At 40.7% G+C, this 13,173-nt stretch overlaps 1 protein-coding gene across 4 annotated transcripts in view; it reads left to right on the forward strand.

Moving 5' to 3' along the window:
* Rprd1a (regulation of nuclear pre-mRNA domain containing 1A) overlaps window positions 1-13,173 on the forward strand; it is a 42,259-nt gene that overhangs the window by 4,897 nt on the left and 24,189 nt on the right. The gene's annotated exons all lie outside the window — the stretch shown is intronic.

A 13,173-nucleotide genomic window follows, 5' to 3' on the forward strand; every position in this document is an offset into this window, starting at 1 on the left:
TATCTGGGAAGACTTTTAAAGTTTGTTAGTGTGAGTAGAATTTGCTAGAAACTGTTCTAAGAATATAGATTTTTTACTCTCGCTTTAAATGTTTGTTTTCTTTCATTGCCTTGCAGCAAAGGCATTGCCAGTCTGGTCATTTGAATGTGGCATTTGCCATTGATGTTTTCTTTTTTTTTTTTTTTTTGGTTTTTGGTTTTTCGAGACAGGGGCCATTGATGTTTTCATGGGACATTTCCAGTTCATAATTTCTGTTTTAGAGGAAGGAAGGGAAACATGCATTTTATATAAGTCTTTCATGGGCTTCTCCACTGTGTGTGAGTTGCTGATCTGCGTTCTTAGACACTGGTGTCACACTGATTTTCATGGCTGGCAGGACATTGCCCAGTTCGAATTTTGTCATACATACTTATTTTCCTGTATTAACTGTTGAATTATCTTATTAGTTTCAAGAAAAAAGCATTTTGTTATTTGGGAGAGTATTATTTCATTCTATTTCATCTTAAAGATAGTTCACATCTTTGTGATGGCTTTTTTTTTTTTTTTTTAGTTTGATAACTGCAGTCTTACTCTACATGTGTGGTTATTATAAGTGTTTCTCAAACTTGTTCACTGTTGTCCCTTCCTCTCTGTCGCCTTTATGAAAACAGACTTAACTGAAAATTAAGTTAAGAAAGTGGTCTGTATTGTTGAATGTTTGTCCTGAAGCACTTTTGTCCAGTTGAGGGAACATACATAGTTCTGATTCAAAGACAGTTTAGTAAAGCTGGCATTTTAGTATTTGTAAATATCATAAGTGATACTAGCTTTTGTTCCTAGGTTGTGATTGGATTAAATCTTCTCATGTCTTATTTACTTATGGTAGGGTCTTATGTAACTCTGGCTGGCCTTGAGTTACTTGCTATGTAGCTGGGGATGTTTATGAATCCTGATCTGTCTCTGCTTCTCTAGAACAATTTTATAGATTATTTTTTAAAACAAATTTAATTTATTTGAGTAGTTAAGGATTATATTTCAGACAGCCAGATCATCTAGTTTTCTTAGCAGTGTATTATAAAATATTGGTTTTTAGTTTTTGTTTGTTAATAGTCTTGCTGTAATATGGCTCTATCATCTTGAGATGTATATTTCAAGATGATATGTAGAGAACTCACTTTTGGCAGTGCCTGACTTGGCAGTTTTCTTGCTTCAGTCTTCGGAGTTTCTGGCACTCCGAAGATACAAGGATGTACCTTTGTTTGGTTTTTGACACAAGGTCTCCGTACATTTTTTTTTAAAGAATTATTTAAGTGAGAGTATTTTGTCTGCATGTATCTGTGTCACATGTGTGCTTAGTGTCCATGAAGGTCAAGAGTGATTTTGATCCCTGGAACTGGAGTTAAGGATTGTGAAGCCACCGTGTGGGTGCTGGGAACAGATCCCCAGTCTTGCAAGAGCTTATGCTCTTAGCCATTGAGATATTTTTCAAGCCTTGAGCAGCCTGCAGCCTGCAGCCCACAGCCTTCAGAACACTGAGCACTCCTGACTCTCAGGCTCAACCAGATCTACAGTATTGGCTTTGTTATGTTTCTAGTTTGTCAGCTACAGATAGGGGCCTTTAACAACCTTCCTAATCCCGTAAGCTGATTGATTACTCACAATAAGTGGCGGTGTCTTTCTCTGACACCCACTGTTGGGGCTGTGTATCCTGAGTGTTACTCTGACTCAAAAGTTGTCTGAGCATTTGACATTCATGAATGTTAGTCAGCTGATACGGTTACAGCTGATGGTTTAGATGACATTAGTTCTGCCATACACCTTAACACACTCATAACTAGATGAGTTTTTAGATTTTTTAAAGAAGTTGTGAGCCAGGTGGTAGTGGTCTACACCTTCAATCCCAACAGTCAGAAGGCAGAGGCAAGAGGATCTCTGATTTCAAGGATAGCTTGGTCTACAAATAAGTTCCAGGACAGCCAGGGCTACACAGAGAAATCTTGTCTTGAAAAACAAAACAACTTACACCATAATAATAATAATAATAATAATAATAATAATAATAATAATAATAATAAAAATAAATGTGTGCGGGTGTGTATGCGTGCGTGCGTGCGTGCGTGCGTGCGTGCGTGCGAGCGAGCGAGCGTGCGTGCGTATGTTCTTGTGAGTACAGATCCCTTTGGAGGCCTGAAGAGGGCATCAGATCTCCTGGTTCTGGGATTAAAAGCAATTGAGCAACCTACTGTTGGTTCAGTAACTGAACCTGTAAGAGCAGCAAGGGCTCTTAGTTTCTGATCCTCTAGCCCCAAACCCAGAGATTTTTCTTAATCATGGATCGGAATTTCTACCCCCAAATGAGTAGATAACAAATGTAATATATCCATTTCCTGAAGTAATATTCAACCATAAAAAGGAAGAAAGTGCTGATGCACACAGCAGGGTGGACAGGCTGGGTATGCATCATGGAAAGTCGGAAGCCTCACATAGAAGGTCACATACTGTATAATTCTGTTTGTATGAAATACAAGATTAGAGAGGATCATGAACTAGCACCTGGGAGTTCAGATGTGAGGGGAGGAAGGAAATGGAGGAATGAATGCCTAATGGGTATTTTGGGTCTTTGGAGGAACTGAAAATGTATCGGTACTGCCTAGAAGTAATGGTTCCATAATTGTCTTAGAGTGTGATTGCTGTGAATAGACATCATGACTACAGGAACTCTTATAAAGGAAAACATTTAATTGGGTATGGTTTAGAGGTTTAGTCCATATTGTCATGTGAGAAGCATAGTGACATGTAGGCAGACACGCTGCTGGAGAGGGAGAGGAGGAGGGTTCTATATCTGTGTCCTTTGGCAGCAGGAAGAGCCACTGAGCCACTGGGTTTGGCTTGAACTTCTGAGACCTCAAAACCCAGTATCACACTTCCTCCAAGGCCACACCTACTCCAGGAAGGCCACACCTCCAATGATGCTGCTCTTTATGAGCTATGGGGGCCATTTCCATTCTAACCACCACAGTAATCTTATATATGTGCTAAACACTATTGAATATGGTTATTTTTTATTGTCTTAATATAGTTACTTTGTTAAGCGAGTTTCATCTTTAGAAGAATACTACCACTTTACACTTGAATGTGTGTGTACTTATACTTGAATGTGTGTGTACCTATACTTGAATGTGTGTGTAATTACATGTTCTTTCTCTGTTCTGTTTCCCAGCCATGCTTTGTAGCTTTGGTAGCTTGAAAGGCTTTAGGTTCTCTTTCAGCTTTACAGGGAAGTTTTCAAGGAGCTGGAGAAGTAAAGAGCACTGGCTGTTCTTTCAGAGGAACTGGTTCAATACTTAGTTCCAGGGGAGCTGGTTACAGCTTCTGTCCTCTAGGCACCAGTGGTGCAGACATACATGCAAGCAAAACACCCACATACGTAAAAAATAAAATATATTCTTAAGGGTTGTTTCAAATTAAGACTGTGCCTTAACTCATGATAATCCCCCCCGAAGCCTGTGCGATAGGATTACAGGCAGAAACAGCTGTGCCTACCCAGAATTGTTGCTTAATAGGGTCACCATACGTACCATCTTTCAGGACGTTATGTGTCTCAGTCTTCTCGTGTCCATTGTTTCTGATGAGAAATTGGGTTTTAGTCTTGTGTGGAGAAGGAAGTAACTGCTTACTGCTTTGTGTACCTCACTGTTGTCGTTCCCTAGTTGTCTCTGTGTGAGCACCTCACTGTTGTCAGTTCTTTCAAGTTCACTATTTGTAGATTACCATGTCTGCTTAAGTTTTAGAGTTGTCAACCATTATAGTAGTTCCACTTACCACAGGATATGTGACCCACCTACCTCCATGGCTTCTCAAAGCCACTAGTGGGACTGAATCCTGTACTCATGGCTTCTTCCTTAAACATATACACACAGAGATTAATGGATTTTCCATCTTAGCAAAGCACATGTCAGGCACTGTGATCATATCATACACTTTAAGGTGTCACAGCAAAGCCAGCATAAGTTCTTAAAGCCTCAGGAGTAGAAGACATGTCCTTACTGTAAACTACAGGAACTTGAGCATAAGAATTTTTTCTTTTTTGGTGGATATTACTGAGTGGAGAGTATCACTTCCCTAGTTCTTTCTTATATTGTTATAGCATTTCTTATATGTGTCATAACAAGACTGGGTTGAATTTCTTCTTATCGGAAGATTGAGGCTTCTGTCCTGTGGTTTGTTTTTTTTTTTCCATGACTGACAGCTCACAAGATATTTAGGTGCGTATTAAATGAATTATTGATTGGATCTCAGAAAATAAAATCTGAAAGTTGCACATTTCTTTTTTAAATTTTAAAGGTAAAGTTCTCATTAGGAACTTGTGACCTCTTCGGATAATAAGTCCTTGCATAGTTCTGAAAACTCATGACGGGTGCTTCCCTCTTTTTTTCTTGGTCGCTCATGCTAAAGAGTTTTCAGTTGGCTGTTGTGGGGGTGTATGCCTTAATTCCAGGTGAATTTGTTGCAATTCAAGGCCACCTTGGTTTACATTATGACAGGTTCTGGGCAGACCAGAGCTAGGAGTTTTTAGTAGGATTGTTTTTTTTTCAAGATGAGACTTTGTTTTCACCAGTCCTTTTCAGTGCAATGATCTCCTCACTCTTGGCTTTATTTTGTGGCACCCCCATGCCTCCCTGGATTTTGAGTCTGAGTCTGTTGGTGATCTGAGACATCCTTTCTGCAGTGTACAGTCACGGTTTCAGTTTCCTTTCTTGGCACCTCTACACCTGTGTCCCATGGATAGGAAATGTATTTTTAAACATATTTTCATCCTGATTTGCCTTTTTATGATGGCTATTTTAAGGCTTTTTGTCAGATACTTCTCACATCTCCTTGGTGTTGACATGTATTTCATTCTATTTGAGAGCTTCTTTAGTCGGGGTGAATAAAAACGAATTCACTGCCAGGTGTAACCAGCACTTGAGAAACAAACACCACCCCAGGTTCAAAGAATAGTGAGAACCTGTCTCAGAAAACAACAGATAACAACCTCAAAAAAAGTTGGTTCATATTTTGTTTTGTTTTTGAGACCTAGTTTTACTGTGTAGCCCTGGCTGTCCCTGAACTCACCACCCGCATCTCCCTCCCCCCATACGCACTGGAATTGAAGGTAAGCTTCACTACATCTGGCTTTGATTCATAGATTTACTGCATGATATTATGAAATTCTTACTTTTGTTCAGTCTTGATTTAGTTGGATCTCAGATAAGGCATGTCCTAGGAGGGAGGCATGGCGACTGTTGGGGATTCACAAGGTTCTCACTGACTTCACAAGGAGAAAGGGAATGGGTGTGTTGCCTCTTACTGCTGGGCTTTTATGCGCACAAGTTTCCTGCCTGTGACACATTCCTCCTGGGAAGCTCTGCCTTCTTACCAGGAAGGGGCAGGGTTGTCCATCCTGGTTGGCTCCCTACTTTGCCTTCTAATGCTGCTGTGACTGGGCTTCGGGACTCTGTGTTAGGGGCCTATAAATGCAGAAATCTGGGTTTCCCATTTGAACTTTGCTTTTGGAATATGGCTATAGGTTTTGTGGTATTTGGCAGGAGTATAGCAGTTATTGGTTAAAAGTTTTCTGTCTTGGGCTGGAGAGATGGATCAGCGGTTAAGAGCAGTGACTGCTCTTCCAGAGGTCCTGAGTTCAATTCCCAGCAATCACATGGTGGTTCACAACCATCTGTAATAAGCTCTGTTGCCCTCTTCTGGTGTGTCTGAAGACAGGTACAATGTACTCACATAAATAAAATAAGTAAATCTTTAAAAATCAAAATGTTTTCTGTCTTGGAGCCTGGAGAACTGGTTCAGTAGTTCAGAACAATGGCTGTTCTTGGAGGTCTGTGCCATTCCCAGCACCTGCATGGTGGCTGTTTCAGGGGATCCAACGCCCTTTTTAGGCCTTTGTGGGTGTCAGGCATATATTAGTGTACACAGTATTTACAGCATCCCCCAACTCCCCTTTTTATAGTGCTTTGGCTAGTGAACCAGGCCAACTTTTAGGAGTTTTTATGTCAGCTTTTGTTACAGTTTCTCTGTCCCTCAGCTACAAAGAAACTGGGGAAGTATCTTGCTGCTCTTTGAGTTCTCATGTCCCAAGCCAGTCCTTCATACCTCTCTCCTGTTGGCTTTGGCCATGGTTATACCAGTAGCAGAGGTAGAAGATGCCTGTGTTTTCTCTCTAAATCAGAAGTCTCCTGCAGGTGACTGAGATTGGGTCGAATGTGTGGACCTTCTTAGAACACTACTCTTTGTTACTGTTTTTGGAGGGCATACTAGTGGTCAAACTCAACTGCTTTCACTTGCTAGGGAAGTGCTTTGCCATTGAGCTATTTACAGCTTAAGCATTTTTTAGGCAGTGTCATATGTAGGTTGGCCGGCTTGTCTCAGCCTCTCAAGTGCTAGTATTAAAAAAGTGTATACATTACTCCCAGGCCAGTTGGTTGGTTGGTTGATTGGTTCGTTCGTTCGTTCATTCATTCATTCATTCATTCATTCATTCATATTCTCTGTGTGTATGTGTATGTGTGTCTGTCTCTCAAAACAAAGCAACAACAAAAACCCCAGGGTATCATCATGTAGCTCAGACTACCTTGAACTGATAGTCCTGTTTCCTGAGTGCTGTTGTAACAGGTTAGCTGATACATTCAGCCATAGACTAGTGTTTGTCTGTCTCTGCTGGTAGAGGATACTTTCTGGTTGTCGTGCTGTGTTAGACTTTCTAAAATGAAAAAAACATTTAAATTTATTATTGTGTGTGTGTGTATTTGGTGACAGGAAGGTGGGAGTTCCATGCCATGGAGTACCAGTTGGAGGCCAGGGGACTACTGTGGCATTGGGTCTGTCCTCCCACCTTCACATGGGATTTGAGAATGGTACTCGGGTCATCAAATCTGCATTGCTTAGCAGCAAACACCTTGCTATGTCATCTGATTCTGGCTGGTTGTGTTAGTATTTTTAATGATTCTAATTTAATGTAATGCTATGCCAAGCACTAACTGACACTTTTTATTGCCCTGAAATTCTTGCTTTAAAATTTAGAATAGCAAAGCAGTATGTAAAATTGCTTAATAAAAGTCCCTTGTAAAGAGGCCAATATAGTGATCTCTGGACTAATTTGTAAATGCAGATAATTTTTTAGTGTGTGTGTGTGTGTGTGTGTGTGTGTGTGTGTGTGTGTGTATTTGCGCACCTACGTGTGTAGGTTAGAAGACAATGTGGAATTTGTCCTTTTTTTCCCATGTAGATTCTATAATTGAATTCTGGTTGTCAAGTTTAGTGTGGCCAGCGCTTCTTTTACAGATTTAGCCGTCTTGCTGACCCCAGGTTCTTTTAAAAAACAAGTTTAGAACTAATTCTAAAGATTACTGGGAGAAGAAGACTTGGAAGAAGAGCCTAGGTCAGCAGTGGAAGTAGTACTCAGTGTAAGTTTCTAGGCAGACTATAAACTTGTTTTACTCAAAACAGGGATGTTGCACAGGAGTTAGAAGCCCACAGAATGGAGCAGAACAGTGGTTGAGGAAGATGCTTGTTGCATGGAGGCCTGTGGTGGTCACTCAGATCCTTGAGAACCAATGGAGTAGCAACAAGTAGGCTTTATCCTACCCAGTGCTGTAGAGAAAGCTAATGCCATGTGAATGCATACAAAGCAGTTATGCAAACAAAGAAGAATGCACATTTATCACTACTTCTTGAGGTGCCAAATGATTATTCTAAATAGGCTATGAGCCAAGAATCACGTAGGAAATAGATTTAACTACATAAATCTCTTAAAGCTTGTGAGTATAGAAAATGCCAAATTCCAATTTTGAGCAACAGCTCCAGAGAACATCTAAAGCACAAAAAAGTATAATTTATTCATAAATATAAATGAATAAGAAAAAGCAATTAGCTGAAATCAGGCAACATGATGTTAACGGAAAGTTCCCAGAGAGGGAATGTAAATGTGTTAGGAACTCAGCTCACTCTGTGGACAGTGGTACACACCTTTAATCCCAGGGCTCAGGATACATGCAGGCAGGTCTCTGAGTCCAGGACAGCTAAAGCTATACAGAGAAACCTTGTCTGCAAACTCCAAAAGCAAACAAACAACACACACAAACAAACAAACACACAAAAAACTGTCAGTTTTTGGAACCCTCACTAGTTGGGAATTGCAGATAAAAGTACTGTTAGTTGCACAAGATTGGCCAAAGTTTTAAATGCTTGTTGGTATATGGTGTGTTGTCACAGGGACTGTAACATGGTAGGCATGACAGCATTCGTTGAAATTTATTGTATACCTTTCAGTACATCATCTCTGCCTCTTGGAATCCACCCTATATTCACATTTGCTCAGATTTATGGGATAAAAGGTATAAATTATTTGAACCCTGTATATCATGTGATCCAGTAGCCATGAAGAAATGGAGGTTGTTGGAAAGTGTTTGATATTATTTGTTTATCAGTTCAAAAGGTTCTGTCTAAATGAAGTGTGTTGGCTCTTTTAAAGACATATAACATTTCATTTATGAAAAAGTCTTATGTGTGTATTGATTTCACACAGTAGTTGAGAGATACATGCACTGAGTATAGGGGCGTAGAGATGAGGACACCTCACTAGCTCATTGCCTGTAATAAACTTTCAAAATCATACACTGAAGGCCAGGTGTAGTCGCACATACCTGTAATCTAAGCAGAGGCAAATGGATTTCTGTGAGTTTGAGGCCAGTCTGGTCTACACAGCTCGTTTTGGGTGGCCAGGACTCTACACAGACCCTGTCTTAAAACAAAACAAAACAAAATAAACAAAACAAAAAACCCCCGAACCCCCAATCATACACAAAAGTAAAATACGCATGAACACCATGCGGTTTTCTTCATCATCGTGGTTTTTGAGACAGGCTCTCATGTATTCACGACTGCCTCCAACTCACTGTATAGTCAAGCATGACCTTGAACATATGATTCTCCTGCCTCCAACCTCCCAAATGCTAGAATGACAAGTGTACACCACTCCTTCCTAGCTTGTGCAGTTCTGAGTGTATGGTAGGCAAGTGCCTTCCAGCTCAGCAGTAGCTTCAGCTGTAGAGCCCAGACATGTCTTCAGCATTGGTGACAGTGTGTCTTCTCTGTTTCATGCCTATGGCTTCATTTTGTTGCTTGGTTCTTCCCCCTGGTTTAAAACCATTATCAGATATAGAGCCATATTACCATAACACATTAGGATGTGTTTGCCATACACTAAGACCTACATTGAACTTTTAACACAACCATAAGGGGGCAATTATACCATAATTCTTTTTAAATTTGTGTGTGTGCCCCACTGAGCCATCATATTTTTGAGCCCCATAATTGATTATTTTCATCCTACACTCTTTATGTTTAGTGTCAGTTCCCTTAGAAATGTCTTGAATAATAATATTATAAAGTAGAATCCACACATAGATTTTGGTTGACAGATCTTTACTTAACCCTCCTCCTTTAACTTTGAGACAGGATTTTACTATGTAGCTCTGACTGACCTGGAACTTGCTGTGTAGATCAGGTGGATTGATTTCAAACTCTGCCTACTTTGCCTCTTCAGCACTGGGTGTAAAGGTGTGCAATCACTATGCCTGGCATCTTTCCCCCATTTTTATTTGTGTGTCATTTTTTATTCCATGCAATTTATTTGCTGAAGAGATTGTTCCTCTCATGTCTGTCTTCAGCTAGGCATGTTGGTGTATACTTTTTGTGATTTCAGCACTCTGGAGACAGGCAATAGAATGCGCATAAGTTCAAGGTCTAAAGGGCTACATACTGAGTGAGAACTTGCCTTAAAGTATAGGCCTCAGACTGATTGATCAGTATCATCTGAGAACTGTGTGAAGTGGATATAGCATTGGGGCTCACACTGCATTAGTGGCCTTTTCTTATTAGTGCCCCAGAATCCCTCACGTTCACAATGTCTAAGGAGGAAAGTTTTTTCTCATGGCTTCACAGGTTTTGTCTGTGGTCCCTTGTCCAATTGTTTTGGCCCTTGGATGAGGCAGAGCATCAAGACAGTGAAGACAACACCTTTTCTTCTATGTAAACATTGCTCCTCTAGAAAGCAAAGGAATTGATAGAGGTGGTTAAGGTGGGCAAGGAGAACAGAAGACAGAAATCTCAGCTCCAGTTTGGAACCTCCTCCTCTTGGCTGGCCCTTTGCAGTATTCTCAGTATTTAGTTATAACCTGCAACTACTGTGACACAATATCTGAGACAGTCAACTGGAGGCAAGAAAATTCCAAGTTTAAGGCCTACCTTGTCTCATCAACACCCACAATCCAAAACCAGAAAGAAGGGCTTTTCTTTTATTCATAGTTCAGTCCCTGGTTGGTTGGTTCCTTTGGTTTTGGAACTGTGGAGAAGCAGTGTTGTGGTGACTTTGAGGTGGCAAAGCTGGTGTCAGGAAGCAGGAGGAGGAGAGGCAGCCAGATTCAAATACAGCTTTTTAAGGGAATGTCTTCAGTGACCTTCTTCCATCGAGACCCCTGCCTTCTGAAGTTTCTTACCTCCAGGTTAGGACCTGTTTCCACATGAGATACAGATCTTTCCTGGTTGAGTTTTCCAGAAGGTGTATTTTTGTGTCCTGCCCACCATCCACTTGCAGAAATGCTATAAGCCATTTTTTAAACAATGAAGCTTAAACTTTTGATAGTTTGGTATTTTCTTTTTGAAAGGTTACTACTTTATTTATTTATTTCCCTGTGTGCTGTGTATATGTAGGTTTGTGTGTGTGTGCCTGACTGCAAGTTGTCTTTTATTCCTAGTGCCTAATGCAATGCCTACGAATATGGTAAATATTAAATAATTACCTGAGTTAATGAAGGAAAAAAGGTATGATCTCTTCATCATTTATAATTAATCCTTTGGCAAAGTTCTTTTCTTCAGAAAATGCATTAAATTGCATTGTGGGGTTTTTTTGCTTTTTGTTTGTTTGTTTGTTTTTGAGACAGGTCTCTCTAGCTCATGTTGGTCTTACTAGACAGGTCTTGAGTTCTAGATTATCCTGCCTTCTATCTCCCCCAAACTGGGGTTATAGGTCAGCACTACCACACTTGGCTTAATAGAGCTTTTAAAAAAACATGACTACGTTTATTTACTGGGCATATCCCATCTGTGGAGGTCCATGGACAAGGTGGGTTCTGGGGATCAAACTCAGATAGTCAGGCTTGTCAACAGTTGTCTTTACCTGTTGATCTTTACTGCAACCCAGTAGAGTTTGTTCATTTGTTTGTTTTAGATTAAGTCTCATAACATCACACACTGAGCTTAAACTTGTGGTCCTCCTGCCTCAGCCGTTTGAGTGTGGGATTACCAGCATGGCGATTGCAAACCTTTTTTGGTAGTAGATTTTTCACCCTGTGGCGCGCGCGTGCGTGTGTTGATATACTGGCTCTAGGGAAAGAGTTTATACTTGTCAACCCAGAGCAGCGGGTGAGACCCCTCAGGAGGTGGGATGTACAGTGATAGTACTGTATGATAGTGAGTGACACAGAGCAGCGGGTGAGACCCCTCAGGAGGTGGGATGTACAGTGATAGTACTGTATGATAGTGAGTGACACTTACTTGGCTTATACTTTATTGATGAAAATATAGCAAAACACAAGGAAGGCACAGTGGGTGTTGTATTCATCATTACTTTCATGTTGGTGTGATTATTTATGAAGAGGAAATAAAGGAAGGAGGAGCATGCATTTTAGTGTTGGGTTTATAATCTGTGTGAGTTGCTTGCAAAAATTTTTAACCCATGAACGGGGTAGGAAAGGTTTTTTTTTTGTTTGTTTTTTGTTTTGTTTTTATGGCAGTTTTGATCCCTGGCACACAGCAAACATCACATCAAAACTGTTTAAATTGAATGGAAGATAAGGTAACTAGGTATCTTTAGGGAATCTTGTGAACAGCAGAAGCATAGGAACTGACTAGGTCAGATTCATGGCGGAGGTGGATGCTCCTGCCACTCCAGAGTGTCTTTCGGGCGTTAGGAATTCCCCCAAGGCTTTCATGCTTACTAGGCAAGTACTCTACCATTGAGCCACTGCCCTAGCATTTTTGTTTTATGTTTTAGATAGACAGGGTTACTCTGCATCTTAGGCTGGCTTTGAACTCTCTCTCTGGTTTTTTTTTTTTTTTTTTTCAGCTGCCTCCCAGGTGCCACTGTTACAGGCCTGTGTGAAAGTATTAATGGCTATTATGTTTAAAAACTGTCTAAATGTATTCGTAAATAATTTTTTGCAATTTTCTCCTAGCATTCTCATGATTCCTTCCCTCATCCTTCCCACCTTCCCTCTCACTTTCTTCTTCTTTCCCTCTCTTCCTCTCTCCTCTCTTTCCCTCTCTCCCTACTTCTTCCTCCCTCCCTCCCTCCCTCCCTCCCTCCCTCCCTCCCTCCCGTTCTTGCTCTGAGACAGGTTTCTCTGTGTAACAGCCCTAGCTATCCCAGAACTTACTCAATTTGTAGACCAGATTGGCCTGTCTCTGCCTCTCAAATGTGTGTGCCATCACATCTGGCTTTATAGGGAGCACTCAGAGTTTCTCCATTTTAACCTTGGTTCCACAAGAGGAAAAATAATTGAAAATAATACCTTGGTGTTAGGACTGTTCAGTCTGAGCTGGACCAAGGCCCAGAGATCTACTTGTGCCTGCCTCCTTCACTACACTTGGCCTCTTTTTTGAGATAGGGTCTTACTCTATAGGCAAGGATTGCCTGGAACTCCCAGAGATTCTCTTGTTTCTGCCTACTGATTGGGGAGAGTAAGGCATGTGCCTTCATGTCTCGCCTAGTTCATGAATTTTTATAGTAACAGAACAAGAAAAGCTATAAAATCACAATACCTTGGTGAATACATCAGGTAAGCAGATTATAGCAAAACAGGGAGAACTATGCTATAGGCTATAACATTTTTTTTAACCTCTTTTTTTGAGGGGAGGGGTTGGTTTTTCAAGACAGTTTCTCTGTGTAGCCCTGGTTGTACTAGAACTAGCTTTGTAGACCTGGATGGCTGGTCTTGAACTCAAGTAGATCCTCCTGCCTCTGCCTCCTGAGTTCTGAGACTAAAGGCATGTGTCATCACACCTGACTTCTTAGATTTTTAATTGTTGGAAATTAGGGGATCTGTTCATACATTCCAAGAGATCTTTCTGTTAGTTGCG

The sequence above is a fragment of the Arvicanthis niloticus genome, chromosome 14 (genome assembly GCF_011762505.2).
Source record: "Arvicanthis niloticus isolate mArvNil1 chromosome 14, mArvNil1.pat.X, whole genome shotgun sequence".
Taxonomy (NCBI): Eukaryota; Metazoa; Chordata; class Mammalia; order Rodentia; family Muridae; genus Arvicanthis; species Arvicanthis niloticus.